General features: G+C 43.4%; 1 protein-coding gene across 1 annotated transcript in view; it reads left to right on the forward strand.

The window, feature by feature from the left end:
- Positions 1 to 16291, forward strand: part of PTBP3 (polypyrimidine tract binding protein 3) — a 140342-nt gene extending 124051 nt beyond the window's left edge. The window contains exons 16-17 of the transcript XR_009346597.1: positions 1642 to 1807; positions 11648 to 16291. The gene's annotated coding sequence lies outside the window, so the exon portion shown is untranslated. The remainder of the gene's footprint in view (positions 1 to 1641; positions 1808 to 11647) is intronic.
- Positions 16292 to 25125: the final 8834 nt, after the last annotated feature.

Consider the following 25125-nt stretch of genomic DNA (forward strand, 5'->3'; position numbering starts at 1 on the left):
TGTCTGTCAAATAAATTTTTAAAAAATTATTTAAAAAAACACTAAGACCATCATAAATAGAACCCTGGTGTTTCTGGTGACTTTGTGGACAGCAAACTGGTTATTATAGACCAACATCATGTCAAAACCAAGCTATCAGCTGATCAATGAAACATACAGAAAGCTGAGTGATTACTCAAGGAAGGAAGTGGGAGTCCTGCCTCTGCCTACAAAAACAGCTACTCTCTGCTTCAGGGCTTTAGGAATTTGGTGACAAACTCCCAACAGCCCAACTCTTTTCTGCGGTATATGTATTTGCAGATCCCCACCCTTCCTGAAACTATTGCTTCTGACCTTTTGGGGGTAGCCATAACTTCTTCCATGATGTCCCCCCAAAGCATAGGATTTCTTACATATGGTCAATCCCAAGGAAGCCAAACTATTCCCCTGCACAATGTATTAGTTTGCTACAGCTGCCATAACAAAGTACCACAAACTGGGTGGAACAAATTTATCCCCTCAAAGCTCTAGAAACTAGATGTCTGAGATGGAGGTTTTGGTAGTTCTAGTTTCTTTCCCCCTTGACTTACAGATGACTACCTTCTGTGTCCTTACAGTTGTGTGTGTCCTAATTTCCTTTTAAGCACACCGGTCATATGGAATTAGGCCCACTCATCTGACCTCATTTTACCTGAATTATGTCTTTAAAGGCCCTGTTTGCAAAAACAGTTACATTCTGAGGGATTGGGGGTTAGGACTTTAATATATTTGGTGGGCGAGGGGAAGGGGGCATAATTCAGCCCATAAACATTTTTCCCCAGTTGCTCACGACTCTGCTAAGAGAATCTTCAGGACCTTAGGAGCCAGAGTCTCAGAAACGCTATTCCTTAATCTTACTGACTGGTGTCTGTGCTATTTGTGTGTGGCGGGGGGTGAGGAGGGGGGGGGGGATCAGAATTGAGACTATAGAGGTTTGAAAGTAAAATTCTTAAATTGTTAAAAACATAATTCTTAAATATAATGGACATGAGTTAGGTTTTATTTAACTTATTAATGAAGGAGTTGGCAGTAGAATGATGTTTCATGTCATCAGTAGGGGAAGGAGTTCTGAAGTGAGATTTCTAATTTAGATATATAATCAGTTAATCTTCAGGTAATTAAACTGTAACACTTGGGGTTCTCTTCTCTACTATATATGTGTGTGTGTGTGTGTGTGTGTGTGTGTGTGTGTATATATATGTATATATATATGTGTGTGTGTATATGTATGTATATATATTTTTTTTAAATCACACCCTCAATGGTAGTCCACAAGTTAACCTCTAACTTACATGATTGTTAATCACATAATCATCAATTATATATTATTTCAAAGTTTTAGATACTTTTCTTGCATAAGTAAGATCACCTCTTAGAATCTAATATATATAGGGGCACCTGGGTGACTCAGTTAAACCTCTGCCTTCAGCTCAGGTCTTGGTTGCATGGTCCTGGAATCGATCCCGCATTGGGCTCCCTGCTCAGTGGAGTCTGCTCCTGCCTCTCCCTCTGTCTCTCCCCACATGCTCGCTCTCATGCACTCTCTCTCTCAAATAAATAAATAAAATCTTAAAAAAAAAAATCTAATCTATATTATCCTTCACCCTGACTCTCTTTGAGCAGCTTCGCCAGCCCAGGATCTTCAAAGAAAGTTCTGAAGGTTGACTTCTGGCGTGGTGACGTGAAGAACTCCACTGACCTGCTCCCTAATAATAGTGAAAGCTGGAGAAAAAAAAAAAAAATTAAGGACTCTGGAAATGGTCCTAAAGGCTTATTGAAGAGCGTTTAGGTAAGAAAACTTGCTAAGAAAGGTGAGAATCTGTGGTATTTGAACCAAAATAGCTCTTTCACCCCTCCCAGCTCCCACACTAGGGAAAGCAAAAACATTCCTCAATAGCAGAACAATACCTTCTCTCCTCTTGCCCATAGCACCTTTCGCTGGGGCTACATCCCCGTGTGGTCAAGAGGTGGTGACTTTCTTCCTCTCAGCCCCTCCTCAAGATGGGGAATCTTCCTCAGGTGTGGCACATTGAGAATACTGGGATCCTGTCACTTTGGCCCTGGCTTGTGAAACAATGGTTCCATGCTGGGAAGGGCAAGCCAAGAGGACCCTGGGATGCTCCCCATTGACAAAGACTCTGCCCTTGACCAAGCTTTAGTCAGATTCTTTTCAGCTCTTTTCTTGAGTAAGTCTCCTCCTTGGAGTTGTTCTCACGAGCCCGTTTTTAGCCAGAATCCTGCTCAGTCAGTTCGGTGAGAGTCCTTTGACTTCATTAACACGACTTTGTTATTCTTCTGTCTTCATTAGGGTGACTTTTATTTTTCCAGGAGTCTCCTGTGTAGGTAAATGGTTTGACTTTTCATACAAGATCTTACAGAAATACTCAAGTTTCCAATGGAAAGCACTAATGTGTGTTGATTCCTTGAGTCCCTCCCTTAAAATCCTCACCATGCTATTTCCACCATTCCTGGACGGTGAGATTGTGACTGTTAGCCAATCAACTAAGATCTCCCCTCCCACATCTTCTTCAAAAAAACCTGTCTTAAATCAAACTTCCACTTCATTCTGACCTTCTATCCCTTATCTGAGACCATCTGAGACACTACCAAAGCCTTTTCAAAACTTACTGGGGTAAGCAATAAACTAGCTTTTTCTTCTCAACAGGTAGGTTGGTGATATTTGGAGAGCCGAGTTTTGACACTGGTTTTGCATAGAAAATTTGATTTTTATGTTTATTTAAGGATTCTGATGGAGACTATAGTGACATTAACTGCAGCCCCACAAACACACTCACCCTTTGGTAGCTCTAGTGCCCCCCATATTTCCCCTGCAAGAGAACTATGCCTGGTTTCCTCATGATTTGGGGAACATTCTGATTTACCGGGATGAAGAATCCTGTATACTGAAGCATGGGTATTAAGTTCAGTTCAACTGCACACATGTTTACTGGCACATGTCAGATTCTGGGCTGAGCACAGAGATAAAGTATTTACCCTCTGCTTCTGAGCTCACAGTGTATTCAGGGAGACAGACACATATACAAATAAGTATAACACAAGGAGCTAAATGTCAGGATGAATTAGGTTGAGGTGTTATGAAGTAGACGAGGTGTCCAGTTTGCTGTGTGCTATAGGAAACGCTTCCTGGAGGAGGGGAGACCCGAGGGATGTATCATCCAGCCAGCGGGAAGAGCTGAATGAGAGGAACATGAACAAAGATGCCATGCTGAAAGGCAGCATGATATGAATGGAAGGCGGACATTTAAGTATTGCCAATTTAAGGAGCTTTGGAAGTGTGATGGTAGGACAGGCATGAGCTGAGGCTAAGAACATGAGTGGGGTCTTGGTTTTGTTTTGTGCACAGTGGAGAGCCATGAAAGTGCTTTACACCTGTGTACCCAATATGGTAGCCACTAGCCGTGTGTGGCTTACTGAGCATTGAAATGTGACTGGTCCAAACTGAAATGCTCTGTAAGTACAAAATAAACCCTCAATTTTGAAGACCTCCAATTACAAAACAGAGTGTTAAATATCTCATTTATATCTTCATATTGGTTACATGCTGAAATAAGATGGTAGATTGGGTTAAATAAAATACGTTATTAAAATTAACTGCATCTGTTTTTTAAAATGTGACTGCTAGAAAATTGTGGATTACATATGAGACTCAAATCTGTGGCTTGTATTTCTATTGGGAAGTGTGACTTTAATTGATTGGTGAAGACGGAAGAAGGTTGAGAATATGATTTCTGAAGTCAGACTACCGGGGTTCAAATCTTAGCTCTACCACTTAAGAGCTGTGTGATCCTGGGCAAATTTCTTAGTGTCTTGGTATATTGGTTAGCTAGCTTCCAGAACAAGATGCCTTTGATGAGGTGGTTTAACATCATTTCATTTGGGGAGGGAGACGCAGAGGGAGACAATCTTAAGCAGGTTCCATGTCTAGCCCAGAGCCCAATATGGAGATCAATATCACCACCCTGAGATCAAGACCCAAGCCGAAATCAAGAGTCTGACACTTAACTGACTGAGCCACCCACGAGTCCCAGACTAGGTGGTTTAAACAACAGAAATTTATTTTCTTATAATTGTGGAGGCTGGAAGTCCAAGATCCAAGTTGTCAGCACATTTAGTTTCTCCTGAGGACTCTCCCCTTGGCTGGCCGATGGCCTTTCTCTTGCTCTGTACTTGCATGGCCTTTGCACTGTGTCCAGGTATCTTTTCCTATTATTCCTGTTATAAGGACACCAGTCCTACTGGGTTCGGGCCCCACACTTAGGACTTCATTTAACCTTAATTACTCTTTAAAGGCAGTATCTCCAAATACAGTCACATTGGAGTTTAGGGCTTCAACATATGCATTTGGGGGGACAAATTCAGTCCATGGCACTTGGTGCTTGGGTTGCCTCTCTATAAAATGAGGATGATAGAGGTGCCTGGCTGACTCAGTTGGCAGAGCGTGTGACTCCTGATCTCAGGGTCATGAACTCAAACCCCACATTGGGTGTAGAGCTTACTTTTAAAAAGAAGATGATAGTAATATCTTTCCCATGTAGTTGTTGTGAGGCATTAATGAGCTACTCTATATAAAGTACTTAGGATGGTGCCTGCAATATAATAAGTATTATCCAAAGTTATCTATTATTGAACAGTCATCCGGCAGTCCAGGAAATGATGCAGACATATCTAGTGAATAGATATTTCCTCTTTCCCTAAGATCCTTAGGATGTAGCCCTGATACAAGGACAAAGCTAGAAAATGAGATGGGGAGAAAGATTGTTCCTTTGTCTCTGTCATAGAGCTATTTGTCTTAGCTACATGTTTGGAAGAAGGCAAAAATGTCTTGGGCACCGGGTGGCTCAGTTGGTTAAACATCTGCCTTTGGCTCAGGTCATGATCAGGTTCTGGGATCCAGTCCCACATCATGCTCCCCACTCAGTAGGGAGCCTGCTTCTCCCAGTGCTCCCCGATGCCCCCCCCCACCACCCATCCCAGCTCATGTACCCACACTCTCTCTCAAAAATAAAATAAAATAAAATCTTGGGGTGCCTGGGTGGCTCAGTGGGTTAAAACCTCTGCCTTTGGCTCAGGTCATGATCCTGGGGTCCTGGGATGGAGCCCGCATCGGGCTCTGCTCAGCGGGGAGCCTACTTCCCTTCCTCTCTCTCTGCCTGCCTCTCTGTCTACTTGTGATCTCTGTCTGTCAAATAAATAAAGTATTTTAAAAAAATAATAAAATCTTTAAAAAAGATGTCTTAAACTAGGGAGGTGGGTCCTAATATTATACCATCATCTTATAGAAGTGTCAGGTAAATAGTGGTTTGGCCCGAAAATGATGGAAATTAGCATAAAGCTTGAGAAACCGTCACAATTTGCCATGTTCCTACACTGACCAGGCAGTCCACAAAAGATCTGGGGAGTCCTCTGCAATTAATGATCTCAAGTGGACATAAAAGGGTCAGGTGGACAAGGGACACCTTGCGCATCCATCTCAGACCCAAAGCCTGAAATCTAAAACGCCTCCACCCTAAAATGTTGCGTATCCTAAGGTCGCCCTATTCGTGGAACCAGATCCGCCCTCCCACTTGGGCCAGGAATGTGAACAGGAGCCTCTTCCGATGGCCATTCCCTATCCCTCTACCCATGTTCATTCTCAGCACTACTTTTTCTATGTAGAGCAGTTTTTCTCAACTCTTTGATAAACTAAAAAATCTCATTCTCCTACCCTCTCTTTAGAGTCATTAGGTTTATACTAGGGGCACCTGGGTGGCTCTGTCGGTTGGGTGTCTCCGACCTGGGACGAAGTTCCGGGTGGGGCTCCCTCCTGCACAGGGAGTCCACGTCTCGCTCCTGCTCTGCCCCTTCCCCTACTATTGTGCGCATGTGTGCGCCCTCCTCTCAAATGAATGAATAAAAAAGTTAAAAAATAAAAAGATTTATACTAATGCAAACATCATGGCTAAAGACAAAGCAATGACAATTTTTTTAGAACAAATGTGTTCTGGTGTTTACAAACGTTGTGTTTTTAATCTTAGTAAGGTGGTATCAGTATGAGCACTGCGTGTGCGCCGGGACCAGCCTTCTTGCATCTTATGTGGAAAGCACAACCTGCCCCGGCTTGGTTTACATCGCCAGAGGTGCAGACAGATCAGGTTGGCATTACACATTAAGGGAAATGATACAATGGTGAACAAAATTGGTTCTCTCTCTCTCTTTTTTTAAGATTTTATTTATTTATTTGACAGAGATCACAAGTAGACAGAGAGGCAGGCAGAGAGAGAGGAGGAAGCAGGCTCCCTGTGAGCAGAGAGCCCGATGCGGGGCTCCATCCCAAGACCCTGAGATCATGACCTGAGCGGAAGGCAGAGGCTTTAACCCACTGAGCCACCCAGGCGCCCCCAAAATCGGTTCTCTTTATGATAAACAAGGAACTACTTTATCCCTAAATTCTCCAATGTGCTATTCTAAATGTTTTCTTATGCAACTAACTCAAAGTTGCATCACTTAAGCCCTTCTTGAGGTTTTAGCTGGCAAAGAGTGAGTATCAGGAGGGAAAAATTCTGCCCCACCAACCCACTGAGTTTCACAAAGGAAATTTGGGTCTACCGCCCCCCACACAAGGAAACGTTAGCTTGAGTTTATCCTGCAGCTGGACTAGAATAAGGTTGGAATTTGTTTTTCTTGGAAACCAGTTTCAGAATTCTTGTCTTTTAGAACATCGTGAAGATGAGAAAATGAAAAGATGTTCTAATATAAACTTGAATAATCTACAAATGGATTTTTAAAAAATAAATGCTTAAAGAACAAACGCAGTTATTATTGGAGCCTTTATATCTCAGATTCAGTGTCTTCAGGGCTTCTAGTCTATATTCCAAACAAAACAAACTCAATGACAAGCTAGCCTTTTTTGAAAAGTTTGAAAATGTTAGCCTCGCCCCAAAGTAAGATAATAGTTTCTAAATTTAGCCAAGGAACTTTCTTTGGCCACCCACAAACTTCAGTATGAAACTGCAGAAATTTGTACAAATTGAGCATTGGTACTCAATGCATATTCATGAAAATATGCAAATAAATCCAGTTTCCTACCTACCCCCTGATTACCATGATGGACTGCAGTCGGTCCAGGGACTTCACACTTAATGCAGTCACATAGAATCTTTGTCCTTTTTATCCCCTTTCCCTCGTCTGTTCAGTTTCTCATCCCTCCCACCTCCCCAGAGATCTCGCTCTATCCACAACCTATTATCGGTATCCATCATCCATTCTCTCCTGCTGCTTCTACCTTATTGGCTGCACTGGATTCTCTCCTTTAAAATGCTCTCAAGAGATGGCTGGGTGGCTCAGTGGGTTAAGCCTCTGCCTTCAGCTCAGATCATGATCTCAAGGTCCTGGGATCGAGCCCCACATCGGGCTCTCTGCTCAGCAGGGAGCCTGCTTCCCTGCCCCCCAGGCTGCCTCCTTGTGATCTCTCTCTCTGTCAAAAAAAAAAAAAAAAAAAAAATGCTCTCGAGTCTCTCCAGTCCTAAAAACGAGGAAATAAAACTCCCCAAGCCCCTTTGCTTACCCTTCTGTTTCTCATCTTCCCCTTCACAGGCAACCTTGCAAGCAGAATTGCCTCTGCATCTTTATCTCTCTATATGCATCAAAGCCCCCCCCCCTTTTTTTCGCCACATCATAAGAACTTCAAATCAGGACTTGCTTGAAAATAAAAACCTCTACTCCCCTTACAACACAGAATACTTACTTAGTGTTTGCAGAGAGAACTGTAGCAGATGATACCAAACATGTCATGCAAATAACACCCTTCGGCTAACAAGTGTGCACTGGGCGCCACTTCGGTTCTCTAGCTTGTCCTCACTGCTTTCCCGTCCCCGTGCATAACAGCCCAGAATGTCACACTTGAGTCTCTATATTCTGTATTTAAAAACAAGTCTTTAAAATAGAATCAAAATACTTGTTTTTCCCCCCATTTTGAGATTCTGATATGTACACTTCCCACTTCCTCGTGGAGAATCCCTGATCTAGGGGTAATAAGTATTTAGGGTAATAAACAGACAACCCCAGCCTTTCTGCATCCATAGCAATGACATCCCCAGAAAGTACAGATGACAAGAACATAAACACAGCTTTGCAATTAGGGCTTCTGAATGCCAGGTGACCTTTTCTCTCCCAGTGGGAATGTCGTTGTCATGTTTCTCTTTTAATTTGTGACTAAGAATGAATGTCGTCAGCTGCAATCTCTTGCTCTTCTGATTACCGGTCACTGTATAAATAACACTGCTATACGTAATTGGCTTTCCCAAGATTGCAGACCTATTTGAAGAGAGGCAGTCCTTTATTTAAGGAATAATGGAGATAAAACCTAAAGAGGTATTGTCCTTCCTGATACCAGGCGAATTTGAAGATAACTCCTGGCTCTATCATCCATCGGCAGATTATTGGCCGTTTGTTCATTCAGCACACTCTAAAGCACTTGCTGTGTGAGGTCCTAGGGTCACAAAGTCCAATAAGGCAAGGCTCCTGTGTGCCGGTGAGAGGGAGAGAGAGAACTAAGGAGGCATTTATGAAGCACTGTAAGTGGGGCGCCTGGGTGGCTCAGCCAGTTAAGCATCTGCCTTCTGCTCAAGTCATGATCACAGGGTCCTGGGATGGAGCCACATGATGGACTTTGTGCTCAGCGGGGGTTCGAATTCTCCCTCTCTGCCCCTCCCTCTGCTTGTGCTCTCTTTCACTCTCTTTCAAATAAGTAAAAATTTTAAAATCTAAAAAAAAAAAAAAAATTAAGCATAGTAAGAGAGAGGTTCATAAAAGGTAAGAGGGGCACAGTGGAAGAGGAAGGAGCCACAGTGACGTCTGCATGATATAATACTCAGGTCTAGGTGATGCTGCACTAACAAACCCTAAGAATTCATGACTTTCCAACTATGAATAAAAGTTCACTTCTATGAGTTGGGCAGCCATCTTCTATCTTGTTATCTAAAATGCACAAACCTGCAGTCTCCCCAGCAGCAGAAGAGCAATGACTCTTATATGTCCCAGTTCTTAAATGCCTTGTCTGAGGAGTGACATGTGGAACATATTTATGATACACAGTATTATTGCATGGGATCTACTTCTACTGAAACAGCATTTGTTGTTTATCTGAAATTCAAATCCAACTGGGCATCCTACATTCTTACTGGCTAAATCTGGCCAGAGTTAAAGAAATGTTTGCCAACATTTTGTGAATGGTTGCCTCTCCCAGCAGCACTCACGGATGGGCCCTAAGCATCAGCCTCACATTTTGAGCTAGGCAGCCCCCACACGGGCCGAGAGCCCTTGCTGGCATGTAGCTTCCATTGGGCAGGCAGAGAAGAGCTTGGGCAGTGGCCCAAAGACCATAGCTGTTGGAGGAAATGCAGGGCTGCCTCTGTAGGTGGGAGAGCTGTCCATGCCCTCAGGAGCTCTTCTACATGCCAGAGCCTCCCCCACACCTGGCCTGGAAACTCACATGGGCTTCTGGGGTCAAAGCTGCTCCCATCTGGTCAATTGCAGAGGGACAGTTCTTCTGGGCACAGAGTCTGTCCAAATATCTTAGTGGCCACCCAACCTGGAGCAGGGCACAGGGCGAGTTGTGTTCTGGGATTGTGCCCTCTGTAAAAACTCCGATCAAAGGCTCAAGGGTCCATCTCCTAAGCTCCAGCATCCGGGTTCAGCCTTCAATATGGTAGAACATGGGCATGCTTCAGAGCATATGCTGGCAAGCCTCCCCCTGATATTTGCAGAGCCCAGGGCAGGAATAAACATACCTCATATTGAGAAGCATACCTTCCTAAATACAAAATTGAAAAATATGTGAAAAGCTCCGACTTTTTTACAGCTGAAAGTTGGCAGGGTATTAAAGATGACTTTCCCAATTATGGCACATGTCTGGGTGTTCTGTTGAGAAGCCAGTGATGTTTGGGTAAGTACTAAAACAAAGACATTCATAATTTATAATATATATAGACATTCCATAAATTTTTAAAATTTATCTCGGCAAAATTATGTTGACATACTAAAGGTTTTCACATAATTTGTATTTTCTTTGACAGTAATCATCCAAAGCAGAGGCTGGCAAACTTTTTCTATGAAAGACTAGATAGTAAAAATTTTAGGTTTTGTGGGCCATATGGTTTCTGTGAAAACTCTCAGCTTTGTCACTGTTACATGAAAGCAACCACAGACAACATGTAAATGATGAGCAGCATAGCTGGGTTCCAATAAAACTTTATTTACAAAACAGAAACAGGTGGTGGACCAGATTTAATCTTGTAGGATTAAAAATCTATTTTAATTGTGTTCACAGGGTACAAAATTTGAATATATTTTACCAAAAACAGTGGATCATAATTAAGACGGAAATCTTCAATTATTTGAGTACATTTTTAAGTTGTTTTCTAAAATGTTCAAAATCCTCTGTTAAAATTAAGACTAAAATTCAAATTATGGTTAGTCAATATCAATATTTAAAGTCCAAGTCAATTTAAGTTTTAAATTTTAATTTAATTTATTTTTTAAAGATTTTTATTTATTTATTTGACAGAGAGAGACACAGCAAGAGAGGGAACACAGGCAGGGGGAGTGGGAGAGGGAGAAGCAGGCTCCCAGCTGAGCAGGAGCCCAGTGTGGGGCTCAATCCCAGGACCCTGGGATCATGACCTGAGCTGAAGGCAGACGCTTAATGACTGAGCCACCTGGGTGCCCAGACTTTAAATTTTTAAAGATTTGATTAAATCTTATTAAAACTATTCACAATTCTAGCCTTTAATATTCACTTTAGTGCCAACATAAAGAACTGTTATGCTTTATCTGCATTAGATCTAGCACTCTCTATTTGCAAATTTAAAAATCATATGAACTGTTAATGTTGCAAAATGTTTCTCAACTGTCATGAACAGTTGTTGCAAAAACTGTGCAAATTTGTAAGTACCTTTAGAGCCACGAATTGGATAAAACATGAGGGAAAACAGAATATGGACACTCAGCACTCTGGGAAATGGTACTTCATCATGCCAGAGTCTGTTGAATTTGTACCATCCCAGAGAAGGGATTTAAAAAGTTGATTACTCTGTCTTTTCTCTTTTTATGTACTTTCCGTTTTCAATACTTCTTATAGTTTGAAGTGTCTACCTCTTGTGCCAACAGTGATACAGCGAGAAACTTCTAGGGCATTCGGAAGCTGCTGCCTCTTGTTTCAATAATGTGGGGCAAGAGAAATGGAGAAACACTTCCTGAGTCTGGATGGGGTTGATCATGGGATGGATGTTTAGACTTACAGGGTGCTTCTGCCAAGTGCGAGAGTAGGATCCTGTGTGAGAGGGCACTTTGTGACTTTGGATAAATTAATTTTAATGTTTATGCCAAATATTTCTTTTCTTCCTTATAATTTTTCTGTATTAAGACATTTTGCTTTCGCAGGAGACCATGGAAGATGGCAGAGGGCCGGTCCTAGTGCTCAATGGCCCAGGCGTCTCCCAGGGCACATGAGAGCCATTGTGGCCAAACAGGTGCCACTGGGCCAGGAGATAATGGTCGTATGCTGTGGGGGCATGAGCATTGCTGGCAATTTCTATAGAAAGAAGTTAAAATACCTGGCCTTCTTCTGCAGGAGGATGTTTGCCAGGCCATCCTGTGGCTGCTACCACTTCTGTGTGCCAGCCATTCTTCGTGAAGGTATGAGACCAGGCTGTCCTAACTACCTCAAGGTGTTCGATGGGCCCCACTGCCTTATGACAAGAAGAACAGAGGGTGGTTTCTGCAAGGTTGTACATTAGTAGCCTCCGGGAAAGTTCTCCTGAACCCTTGAGCAGGCTCTGAGGCTGGCTGGAAGGGTGGTGACAGCCACTCCCCCCAAAGAGAAAGAAGGCCAAGATCCATTACCTGAAGGAAGAATAGCTTCTAAGGCTAGTGAAACAGTCCAAAAGGAACATTGAGAAGAAAAGAAAATACATAGAGGTCCTCAAGACTCTCAGACTCCTGATCTGAACTTAATAAACACTTTTTATTCCTCAAAATATATTAAAAAATAAAGTTCCATAATTCACCTACATTGCTTTTATGATCAGATGTTGAAAACGCTATTTTGTGCATTAATCTAATTTGGGGGGCAGTTGGCTGACTCAGTCAAAAGAACATGCAACTTTTGATCTCGGGGTTATTTGAGCCCTACATTGGGGGTAGAGATTACTTAAAAAAATAAAGTTTTTTTAAAATTAATTTCTATGAATAAGATTGTAACACGCAGGACCCTCTGAAAAACAGAGTTCAGGATGGAGGGTCCTCCTACTATAATCAAAGAGACATTTAATCTAGCTTGGAGACATTTCCTAGGGAAGCTCTTTGAGAGAATGAAGGCATAGGGCTAGGAGCAAACAGGATTTTCCTTTTAGCTTAATTTCAATTGCTGACTTTCTCTTATGTGTGTCCATGCCAAAGCAGACACCTCCATCCCTTAGTAAATTTCTTTATGTGCAGATTTTTCGGCAAAAAGCCCCTTTTCTGTCTATCTCATGTTCCCTTTTGTGTTTCAATTTTCACCTGTTGAAATGTAACCAATTTTCACTTGTTGAAACGTAACCATTTTTTAGGGTCTTGCTTGAAAGTCTCCTTTCTTTCTTTCTTTCTTTTTTTTTTTTTTAATTACTTATTTAACAGACAGAGATCACAAGTAGGCAGAGAGGCAGGCAGAGAGAGAGGAAGGGAAGCAGGTTCCCCGCTGAGCAGGGAGCCCGATGCGGGGCTCGATTTCAGGACCCTGGGATCATGACCCTAGCTGAAGGCAGAGGCCTCAACCCACTGAGCCACCCAGGCGCCCCATCTTTCTTTCTTTTTTTTAAATGATTTTATTTATTTACTTGAGAGAGAGCAAGAGAGAGAGAGAGAGAGAGCGCACAAGTGGCAGGGAGGTGCAGAGGCAGAGGGAGAGGGAGAGAGACAAGCAGGCTCCTCACTGAGCGGAGAGCCCGAGGTGGGGCTCATTCCGGGAGCTGGGTATCATGACCTGAGCTGAAGGCAGATGCTCAACTGACTGAGCCGTCCAGGTGCCCCTGAAGATCTTTTTCTTCCCATCTTTCCTAATCTTGGCAGCCAGAAGCCCCCTTTCGGAGGCCCCATCAGCCTTTCTTTAAGCCAGACAGAAACACTTCTGGAAAGCTAGGTTGGCTTATAAGCCGCGGTCCTTCCTACATCTTTGCAGAGGCTACAACTGTGGTGTGTGGCTTTTGGAGGCCATGGAGTCTCCTTGCTTAGTAACTCCCCTTTCACACCACCCTAAAGAGGTCCTGGAAGCTAGCCTGAGGCTGACATCACGTTCATTATTCCTGGGGGAATGGAGAGTTGGTCTCCAGAAAGACGTTGATAAAGTATTCTGGAATCCTCAAGTCTGAAAGACCAGAGGGCACACGCCATAGACCTCATCTAACATGGCAAAGTATATTGTGTGTGCATTAAATATGATACACCCGAGTTACACAGAATTTGAGTGTTTTACAACGGTTTACTCTGAGCACCTGGTTGGGGGGTATATCCACCTGATTCTACACTAAGTCAGACTATTCCCAGAGCACTGTGTTCAGTCCTGGAGGTAAATAACTCCTTGGGTAGATACAGTTTAAAAAAACAACAACAGGGGCGCTTGACTGGCTCAGTCAGCAGAGAGTGTGACTCTTGATCTCAGGGTCCTGAGTTGAAGCACCACGTGGGGCATGGATCCTACTTAAAAATAAAAATAAATAAAACAACAAAACCAGGGCGCCTGGGTGGCTCAGTTAATTGTCCATCCATGGGTCATGATCTTTGGCTCAGTCATGATCCCTGGGTCCTGGGATTGAGCCCTTTGTGGGGTTACCTGCCCATCGGGGAGCCTGCTTCTTGCTCTCCCTGCCCCCAGCTTGTGTGCTTGCTCGCTCTCGCTCTCTCTCTCTCCCTCAAATAAATAAAATATTAAAATAAAAATAAAAAATAAAACAACAAAACCAAAAGGAGTTACTGAGAATGATAAGAGGTGCAAAGCCACATCCTAGAACATCATAGAGAGAGGGAGGCCAGGTCCAGTGAGTTAGGATTTGAGGAAAGGCATTTTCACTAAATGAGAAGAGAGGGATTTTACAAGCTACTATGTTCAGAAGCTGTATCTCACCTGCTGTTTTTATGCCTTGCACCTTTTATCCTTCTGATAGAATGATATTCTGTATTTCCATCAGGAAGCACTCCTCTCCAGTTGATTCTTTGGGATTTGGAGGATGCTGACCCCACACTTGGGGACGAACCCAGGTGGCTCTTGGCTCATTATTGGCCCTATTATCCAGGACGGTGGTGTGGCTGGTTTGGCTATGGACACTTGTCTCCAGGGATAAACAGGCTCAAGGCTTTTGTGTCATTCTTGGGAAAGAGAAGCTTTCTCTGTCCACTGAGATGGAAGCTGAGAGGATATAAGAATGGCCATTGTGGGGATCGTGTTATAATTGTCAGGGGGAAACCTGAGGCAGGAGCGAGCAGAGCCAAGAGGAAGAAGCTGGATTCCTGGGGCACCATTTGTGTTTGGCGAAGTCCCACTTTCTGTCAGATCTGTCCAATGACTCTTTTAGGTTATTGGAGCCAATAAACTCCAGTTCTGCTTTCAACATGGTGGATCATTTTAAGTCACTTGAACCCGAAGTCTCCTAGACAGTACAGAGCAGAGTTAGGAAGGAGCTGGTGAGCCAGCCTGTCTGGGCAAGCACAGTGAGTACGATGATGTGTGCCCACCTCACATGACATGCGAGCATCTGAGATTTCTGGTCTGTCAGCCCAACACTGTGGCTGTTATTGGCAAATCAAGTTTCAGAAGTAGCTTCCATAATGAGAAAGATTAATTAGATTTAAAAAGTACTTGTGAATGCATAGGGTTGATTCCAAAACCTCCCAGGGAAAATCAAAGCGTAAGAAATCTTTTGAACTGGCTAATACATGCTTTCTTTTCCATTACCCGCTTTGGCACAGATTCAAAGTTTCTTGCTCAGATCCATTTTAAAAACGACTTTATGAGCCAGTCAGTAGAATGCAAGGTGGCATCAGAGTCCCAGAGACAGTTTGGGAGACAGTCACCCGGGGATAGATCATCCAGAACCACGGAGCCCTTGAATGAACAGGAAATTAGACATGTTGGGAGATGAGTAATCTGTAGCGTTTCCATATTGCCTTGCTCCAAGGATGCGCAGCTGAGTCGATATTAACACCCGCTGACAACCTCAGACCGACAGTGAGTGACCCCACTCCTTGCCTTCACGTAGAACACTTATGAAGTACCAGGAGGTTGCCAGTGCAGGACAGCTGGTTGGAATGCCACTTGCCATGCCCTTCAGCTACTTAAAGTCTAGTGGGAAAGACATACAAGTCAGTGGTAAAAGGAACTTATAGCGGGACTTTAGAAGTAGAAATGCAAACTTAATATTTGTGTATTTTGCTGAGTGTAAATTAGACCTTAGTTTTTTGAAGTAGGGGGAAGAAAGGAATCATTTGAAAATACTGAAAATCCCGGCAGGGAATTATCAGAGCATCAACACAGAGATGATCTCTGGAAGATATAAAGCAAATGTGATCAGATTAATAAAAACAGGAAGGAGCCAATGCACCTGCAACCCCCTGAACACAGAGAGGATCTCCCAAAAAAGTGAACTTTCTAATTAGAACTCCAGAAAAACTCCAAATACAGAGACAGCAGGGACAGGGAGGACCGGTATGATGGTGAGGTACCCGCAACCTCAAACATCTGCACCTGTTTTTAGCTTTAGAAGTGGCTAGTTTTGAATATTCTCCTCAGGTGAAAATTTGAAGTAAAGCTTATTGAGTGATGATCCAAGAGGCTCCCAGAGAAGGCACTGGAGCCAGAGGAAGTTTCCCCCTCGCAGCCCCCCAAGACCATGAAGAGCTAAGACCACTGTAACCAAACCTCACTCCGGAGAAAGCAGAGTCCCAGATGCCTGCCTGGCTCAGTTGGGAGAGTCTGTGACTCTTGCTCTTGGATTGTGAGTTCAAGCCCCATGTTGGGCATGGAGCCCACTTTAAAAAATAGCTCTTTCGGGGTGCCTGGGTAGCTCAGTGGGTTAAGCCGCTGCCTTCCGCTCGGGTCATGATCCCAGGGTCCTGGGATCGAGTCCTGCATCAGGCTCTCTGCTCAGCAGGGAGCCTGCTTCCCTCTCTCTCTCTGCCTGCCTCTCCAGCTACTTGTGATTTCTCTCTGTCAAATAAATACATAAAATCTTAAAAAAAAAAATAGCTCTTTCTTCCTTTGTTTTTTTTTTTTCTTCAAGATTTATTTATTTATTTTAGAGAGCAAGAGAGCCCTATCCAGGGCAGGTGGTGCAGGGGGATGGAGGCAGAGGGAGAGAATCTCAAGCTGACTCCTGGCTGAGTGTGGAGCCCAACAAGGGGCTCCATCCAATGACCCTAAGATCATGACCTGAGTGGAAATCAAGAATCGGCACTCAACGGACTGAGCCACCCAGGGCCCCCCACCAAAATAAAACTTAAGAAGAAAGAAAGAAAGATAGAAAGAAGGAAAGCAAGCTAGCAGAGATTCTCACCTGGGCATCAGAAATCTATCCAGATTTCTAAACAGACAAGACTTTCATGGGAAAAATAACAGTCAAAAATCATGAACAGGGGCACCGCGGTGGCTCAGTTGGTTAAGCCTCTGACTCTTGGTTTTGGCTCAGGTCGTGATCTCACGCAGTGCCGAATCTGCTTGAGATTCTCTCCCTCTCCTTTTGTCCTGCTCCTGACCCCCCACACGGACCTGCTCCCCCTCTCTCAAATACATAAATAAAATCCTTAAAAAAACAACAAAAAGGGACGCCTGGGTGGCTCAGTTGGTTAAGCAGCTGCCTTCGGCTCAGGTCATGATCCCAGCGTCCTGGGATCGAGTCCCACATCGGGCTCCTTGCTCCGCAGGGAGCCTGCTTCTCCCTCTGACTCTGCCTGCCACTCTGTCTGCCTGTGCTCGCTCTCACTCTCTCTCTTACAAATAAATAAAAAAAAAAAAAACAAAAAAACCCCCCATGAAACAACTGAGGAATCCAGCAGAAGAGTTATCAAACTGTAAGTAAATGAACAACCTCCTGATGAAAAAGAGTTAATCAGGAAAGAAAAGAGTTTTAAAATACAATAGTTGGTATCCTTGGGGGTAATTAAAGAAGTTATCACATCTAAAGAGATAAAAACCATTCTATAAAAAGAAACAGAGTTCTTAGAAATCAGAAGCGTGTTGGCTGAAACAAAAAATGTTTCTATAGGGTGCCTGGGTGGCTCAGTGGGTTAAGCCTCTGCCTTCGGCTCAGGTCATGATCTCAGGGTCCTGGGATCGAGTCCCACATCGGGCTCTCTGCTCGGCAGGGAGCCTGCTTCCTCCTCTCTCTCTCTCTCTCTGCCTGCCTCTTTGCCTACTTGTGATCTCTGTCTGTCAAATAAACAAATAAAATCTTAAAAAAAATGTTTCTACAGGGATGCATCGCTGGGTTAGTCGGTGGAGTGTTTGACTCTTGATTTCAGTGGTTGTGAGTTCGAGTCCCACACTGGGTGAGAAGCCTACTTTAAAAACTTCCGAGATGGACTGAGGTGCAGAATAGGTATGGATGAAGGTCAAATTAGTGAACAGGGCGAATTCGGGTAGTCTCAGGTGGAACTGGTAAATTAGGGTAGTTTCCGGTGGAACTGGTGAATGAGGGTGGTCTCCCACAGTCAGCGGATAAAGCTGAAGAAGAGGAAGGGAAGATAAATGCTGCGTCACGGAGGCGGGAGGCACACTTTTAGAAATTGCCTATGATAAATCCCAGAGGGATATGTATTAAAAAAAACTAAGAGAATGAAATAATCAAAGAACCAAAAGGGGGGAAAAATAAAGTCTCTGCTGAAGAAAGGCTCAAATCTACAAATTGAAAGGGTCCAATGAATGCTGGGCAAGAAGAACGGGAAACTACATCCTCATGAAATGTCTGAATTCCAAGGGGGAAGAGAAAATCCCCAAAGCTTGCTGTGGGGATCAGGGAGACAAACCACGTGGAAGGAGCTGATAACCAAATTAGCCTGGGGTTCTCCTGCAACGCTATCGGGAGAAGGTTAAATTTTGAGGGAAAATTCCAGACCCCATTAAACTATCTTTTAATTATTTTGAATTTAGAATTCTGTACCCAGTTAATCTGTAATTAAATTATGAAAGCACCATCAGGACATACTTAGACACGCAAAGATTCAGAATGTTTACCACCCAGGAAAACTTTCTGAAAGAGATGTTCAACCATCTATCAGAAGAAGTTTAAGCAGGGGGTGGGAGGGGGAAAGAGGAAGACCTAGGCCCCCAAACTAAAAACAAAACCAAAACCAGCCCTAGCCGTAAGCAAAGAAACCAGCAGAATTTGTAGCTAAGTCCATTGCAAAATAATCGAATTAAGCGTTTCTGAAGGTTGCACAATTTGCCAGGGTCAGTGATCCGGGGCTCACTGTCAGCTGGTCCTTATCACACACCGTCCGTTGTGGGCTTCCTCAGCAATTGTGGCTGTCACTGCTGGGTGTGCCCCACTTCTCCTTAGGGCTCTGGGTGGCTGCCCAGGGTCCTAGGGCTGATCCTGGGTCCGGAAATGGGTCGTCAGCAGGCTTCCTTTCAGACCCACAGCTGAGACTTCCTCAAGTGGGGCAGGTGACTGTGTGTGTCCGTGCATGTGCGCGCGTGCGTGCGTGTGTGTGTGTGTGTGTTTGCCAGACTGGGTGACAGAGCTCCCGTGTCACTTGGTGCTGCCCCATCTCTTGAGGTCCGGGGAAGGATGGGCGCACATTGTGCCGGCTGGACCCACAACGTCCATCTGTCAGGTGTCTGGAGTTTGTTCCTGAATCCACGCCTGTTCCTCCAGCTGGTGGGATCACAGGGTGTCTGAGTCCCATCAGAGAGCGCGTGCCAGGGGGAGGTGGGGAGGAAGGGGATCGCCAGGCTGGGGGGGTCTTCCTTGCTCTATTGGGTCATGCTTCCAACCCTTGTTTGTTTTGCTTGTCTGAGGACAACGGGTTCGAGCACAGCCCTGTCATTCCACAAACTAGCTTCAGGACGGGTATATGGTTTCTGTGCTTGTTCGGTGGGAAGCAGAGATGTGTTAGAGAAGCAGAACAATCCTACTATTTCTCACAAGGCGACAAGGGGTTCTGAGCGTCACCGAGCATCCGGGAATGAGGAGTCTACCTTTGCTTGACTTACTGGCCGTCATCAGCAAGGGACTTTTCCAGAGACAGGTCCCTGTTAGCAGTCGGGACAAATCTGCTTGAGATGACGTCTCTGTTCGGGGAGGGTCAATGTGGCTCCTTCCAGGGGGCCCTGGGGTGGTCTCTGATGTCATGTCAGCTGGGGAGGGGTGGATGTGTGTAAACATACAGTGAGGTATTAGAAAGGGACCCGCTTTTATCTGTTGGAGACACAAGTTTTCAATCAGCATCACTGGAAATGTTAAACGAAATTCAACCAAGTAAATCTGAAGATTTCATTGGCTTTATTAAACGATTCATGAATTGGGCAGCATTCCATCTAGCTGAGAAGAACTCTGAGGAGTTGTGCAAGATGGAAGGATTTTATGGGAAGGAGGATGGGGCACGAAAGTTATTAGTGGCCAAACAGGATTGTTCCAGGCAAGGTCGAGTTCCCTGAGGGGGAAGAGCCAGGGGTCTTATCCTGCAGATTATCTCATCTTCCTTTGGGCATAGAGAAGGCTCAGGTGACTGACTCTGGCTCTTCTGGGAAAATTCCTGACTGACCGGTTAAGACACATTTCTGGGAGAGGTTGAACCTGCCATTAGATTAGGTATTAAGCCCTCATTTGGGAATTTTGGCGTAAGAGGCACCATTTTGGGTGTGTGGATTTCTTTTTAACTAAGTCTTCAGACATTAGAATCATTTCTTCTAATGCAAACTTCAAGGAATAATTTTAACAGCAGAGTATATCAAACTCATTACAATGAGACAGTCAAACCATTCCTGAAATACCACAAATAAGCCATTAACATTTGCAAACCGGCTAGTGGTATTCCCAAGTCAGACCCTGGGGAAAAACAGTACTGCATTTCTGGTCAGGAGCGTCTTGATCAAGGAAGGGTTTTTTTTTTTTTTTTTTTTTTTTTTTTTTTTCCGGAAGATTTCCAGAATATTAGGTACGCAGCCTCCTTGTCCCCTTCTCCTTCTGGCCTTGCACCCGGATGGGTACCCACTGGGCAAATTCCAAACTTGACACTGGAAGAAGACACAGCGAAGGGCAGCCTGAGGAAAAACCCCAGAGAGAGCGATGGGTCTTCGCCTTCTACTCACCTGTGTCTTCCTCCTTCCCACACTCCTGGCGGCCCTAGAGTCCACTCAGGGCTCTCTTGGGATCTCAGGGATTGGGGGAATGGGGCTTTCCAAGGGACCTTTCTTCTAATTCTGATCCCATATAGAGTCACCAGGATCCAAAATTGGAAAGTCCTATGTGTTAATGCTTGTCTGGTAAAATAAAACTAAAAATTGGCACCTCAAAATTTTGTCATTGACTTTTTAAAGAAATTATTTTAACCATTTTTAAATGTAGTGTAGTGTTCAGTGGCATTAAGTCCACTCACACGATTGGACAACCATCACCACCCTCTGTCCACAGAACTTTTTTCACCTTGTAAACCCAAAACTCTCTACCCCTGAAACACTAACATCCCTGTCCCCTTTACCCCCAACCCTTTTACTTATGGCCTCTATGAATCTGGCTGCTCTAAGTACATCATATGAATGAAATCATACAATATTTATTCTTTTAAAAGTGGCCTATTGGGATGCCTGGATGGCTCAGTCAGTCAAGCGTCTGCCTTTGGCTTAGGTCATGATCCCGGGGTCCTGGGATCAGGCTCCCTGCTCAGCAGGAAGGCTGCTTCTCCTCTGCCTGCTGCTCCCCCTGCTTGTGCTCCCATGTGTACGTGCTCTCTCTCTCTCTCTGACAAAGAAATAAATTAAACAAAACAAAACAAAACAGGGGCTCCTGGGTGGCTCAGTCCTTAAGCATCTGCCTTCAGCTCAGTTCATAATCCCAGGGTCCTGGGATCAAGTCCTGCATTGGGCTCCCTGCTCAGCGGGAAGCCTGCTTCTTCCTCTTCCACTCCCCCTGACTGTGTTCCCTCTCTTGCTGTGTCTCTGTCAAATAAATAAATAAAATCTTAGAAAAAAAACAAAAACAAAAAACTATTCTATATCATTTAGCATAATGCCATCAAGGTTCATCCACATTGAGGCATAAGTCAGAATTGTCTTCCTTTTAAAGGCTGAACAATATTCCATTGTATGAATATACCACATTTTGTTTCTCCATTTATGCAATCATGGTTATTTGGATTGTCTCAACCCTTTGGCTATTGTGAATAATAATGGCAAGAGTATACAAGTTGTCAAGTATACAAGTTGTCAAGTGTACAAGTTGTCCTTGAATGTTTCAACTGGACAGCAAGATACATTAAGATAGACTTCAATATTTCTTAATTCTGATGAAGGAGGCAAGAACAAATCAATCCTAGATCTATCAGAAACTTCTTTCCTGTGCTTACAAAGGGTAGAATACTTCTGCTGTGGGTCTCTTTGAGAAGCTTTCTTCATCTTGTACACCTGTTTGAGGTCCCTTAAGAGCTCTTCAGATATCCGTCAGTAATTTCAATATTTTAGTTGTGATTTAAACATTTTGTCTAACTATACGAAGGCCCTCTCATGAGTAAATTACTATAAAAAGCTTTTTAAAATATTTATTTTGAGAGAGAGAGAGCACGCACACATGTGAGCAAGCAGTGGGGGGGGGCGGGGCAGAGGGAGAGAGAGAATCTCAAGCAGCCTCCATGCCCAGTGTGGAGTTCAACTCAGGGCTTCATCTCAGGATCCTGAGATCATGACATGAGCTGAAATCAACAGTCAGATGCTAAACGGACTAAGCCATCCAGGCGTCCCTACAAAAAATGTTTTAAAAAGTGAAGTTTAAAATTATTTTTTTCAGGGACACCTGGCTAGTTCAGTAAGTGGAGCGTGTGACTCTTGATTTCAGGGTTGGGAGTTCGAGCCCCACACTGGGTATCGAGAGTACCTAAAAATAAAATTTTTAGAAAATAAAAAATAAAATGGCTCTTTAAGAACTTTATTTTATTATTTATTTATTTATTTTTAGAGAGAGCACAAGCCAGGATTGCGGCAGAGGGAGAGAGAGAGAGAGAGAGAGAATCTTAAGCAAGCTCCATGCCCAGCAGGGAGTCCCACACAGGGCTCAATCTCATGACCCAGAGATCACGACCTGAGCCAAAAATCAAGCGTTGGTTGCTTAGCTGACTGAGCCACCCAAGGCATCCTCTAAAACAATATTTTTTAAAGTGTAGAAATTGACAGGCTGCTTTGGAGAGCCAGGAAACTGGTATTTGGGTAGCCTGAAGCCTGAAGAAGAAGCTGATGGTAATGAACAAGATGTCCACAGATGAGCAAAATAAAATGCTTTGACTAGGTAGGAAGTGTGCTTTGCATTTTTTCCAACAATTCTTCCATAATCGTTCTGAATTAAATTTAAAAACATTATAATATCTGCACATATTAATATGTACAAATAATAACTCCAAACATGCATATAATTTAAAAAGTTTTTAATTGCATGGGTTTTTTTTTCTTCTTCACTCCACTTCCTGTCTCTTTTGGTGCATGTTTTTGCGGCGGATGTGTGCGAATGCAACCTAATACATTCCTCAAAACTATCTGGTTCATTGATGTCATCTTTTCTTGTTTGAAAGCACTGTTGCATATTTAATTTTGTCTCTGTGTGTGTGTATCTTTGGCTACTTTACTGAAAGAGAACTTTCAGGGGTACAATGCCATCTTGAAACCAAAAGTTGAAAGTTTTTGGTGAAATCTAGATATGGACACAAAAAGAGCTCTCTTCTTAAATTCTCCTTAAGAAGATGGTGTATTGGCCATGCTCTCTTAAAAGAAAAACATTTTTCTTAAGCTAAAGATTTTGTCAGCAATAAACCCACTGTTGCAAATTGAATACTGGTTAAATATTCTGTTTTAATTCTGGTGACAAATACCGACCAAGAGATAATTTTTCATTCTGTGATTCCATGAACTCACTATTGGGTAAGAAGTAATTCTTTTTACCATAAATAAATAAGTAAATAAAAATAAAAATTAAAATTAAAGAAAGCAACAGAATGAGTCAATTAAAAGAACTCATGAGAGTCACACAATCAATGTAGAATATGGATTGGGCTAGTACAAAATTGTCAAAATATTAAAAAGGTGATTCATGCAAATATAAAAAGAAAACCTAAAATTTTATTCAACTAATTAATTCATGAGGGCCTCAGCAAGATGTTGACTTCAAAGGAGTACTAGTAAAATATCAAGGTTCCAAGGAAAATTTAAAGAATATACAATACATACACATATATTTATCTGTTAGGTGTGATAAGATGAATTTGCTAAATGTGAAACTGGCTGACATCATATAAGACAAAATCTTATTATTAGATGTATCATATTTTTACCTGGCAGGAATCACTTCCATTTCTACTGGAAAAATTAATTTGCATTTTTATGGACAAGAATCTTTTGCACTTCAATTTTCTGCAAGTGATCTTTTTTTTTTTTTAAGATCTTATTTATTTATTTGACAGAGAGAGATCACAAATAGGCAGAGAGGCAGGCAGAGAGAGAGAGGGGGAAGCAGGCTCAGGACGAGCAGAGAGCCCAGTGCGGGGCTGGATCTCAGGGCCCTGGGATCATGACCTGAGCCGAAGGCAGAGGCTTAACACACTGAGCCACCTAGGCGCCCCTGCAAGTGATCTTCTATCTCTATCTACAGAGTTGTAAAAGAGCCTCATTAATAAAAAGTCCATCAAAGGTACACAACCGTATAGAATTAGATAATCCCCAGAAGGGTTACAACACCCACCACCCTGCTGAAAATACCCAGTAAACTTGGCCATTTCAAAGTTTGGGGCTATTTTTCCTGATATCACCAATTAAAAAACTATGTGTACACACACACACACACCACACACACACACACACAGATATATTTAAATTTACTGATTGACTCTGCAGGAGACATGCCAGAGAAGGAGAAGGCCAGCTTAACAGTATCCTAAAGGAATCTATTTTTGTGGAAACAATGACATGGTTTCAAAGTTCACAAAGAGTTGAGCTTAACAAAAACTTTGTCTAAATTAGAGAGGATAGCCCCCACTGCCCAAAGGGGGTCTTATCTTTGCTGAACAAAAAATAATTAGCAAGAAAGCCTGCTGCAAAAGAGCTGAGGCAGTTTATTTTTAACTACTTCTTTTTAAGGTTGCACAACAAGTTTGGCCCTTATATGGGTGTGTTCATGGGTGGTTAGGTTTAGGGCAGGCTTATGGTAGAAAGAGAAAGCAAGTGAGGATATGGGTGAAGTAGTAGGGGCCCTGCTCTTGGACAGACCTGCCAAGCTCTAAGCCTTTGAACTGGAACTTATTCCCACCCCACCGCAGCCTCTCCCTACCCCAATTTGCAAATAGTCTCTTTGGGTCTCTACCTCAGTGACTTTCACCACCATCATCCACCCAGCCGCCCACACCAGAAATTTCGGTGACATCTGTAATTTCTCTTTCCTTCTCCTCCACATTCTACTGATCATAAAATCCAGTGGATTCCACCCAATACCACTCTGGTTTGACACTTTTCATTGCCAATGCTCTGCTCCTGGACGTGTCCTCTCTCGCCTGGATTCCTCCAGCAGCCCCAGGCTGGTCTTCCGGCCTCCCTAGCTCCAGTCTAGATCCCACAGAGCAGACACAGGAGCCTTCCTTGATGAGGTCACTCTCTGCTTAAAACCCTATTACAGCTCCTGAGCAACCTCCTTTCCTTGGTTTATGAGGTCGTCCTTATCTCTGAAGCTTAATGCCTCTCTCCAACTATCTGTTCCCACTCTAAGGAGATCTCCTCATTTCTAGACTAAGCTCTCGGGTTCCTATCTCTCAGTATAAGCCCTTCTCACCGCTTAGATTCCCCTCCCACGTCTTTTTCATCCTCTGGGTCTTAGCTTCCTCTAGAAGCCT

Source organism: Mustela lutreola, chromosome 12 (assembly GCF_030435805.1).
Source record: "Mustela lutreola isolate mMusLut2 chromosome 12, mMusLut2.pri, whole genome shotgun sequence".
Lineage (NCBI taxonomy): Eukaryota > Metazoa > Chordata > Mammalia > Carnivora > Mustelidae > Mustela > Mustela lutreola.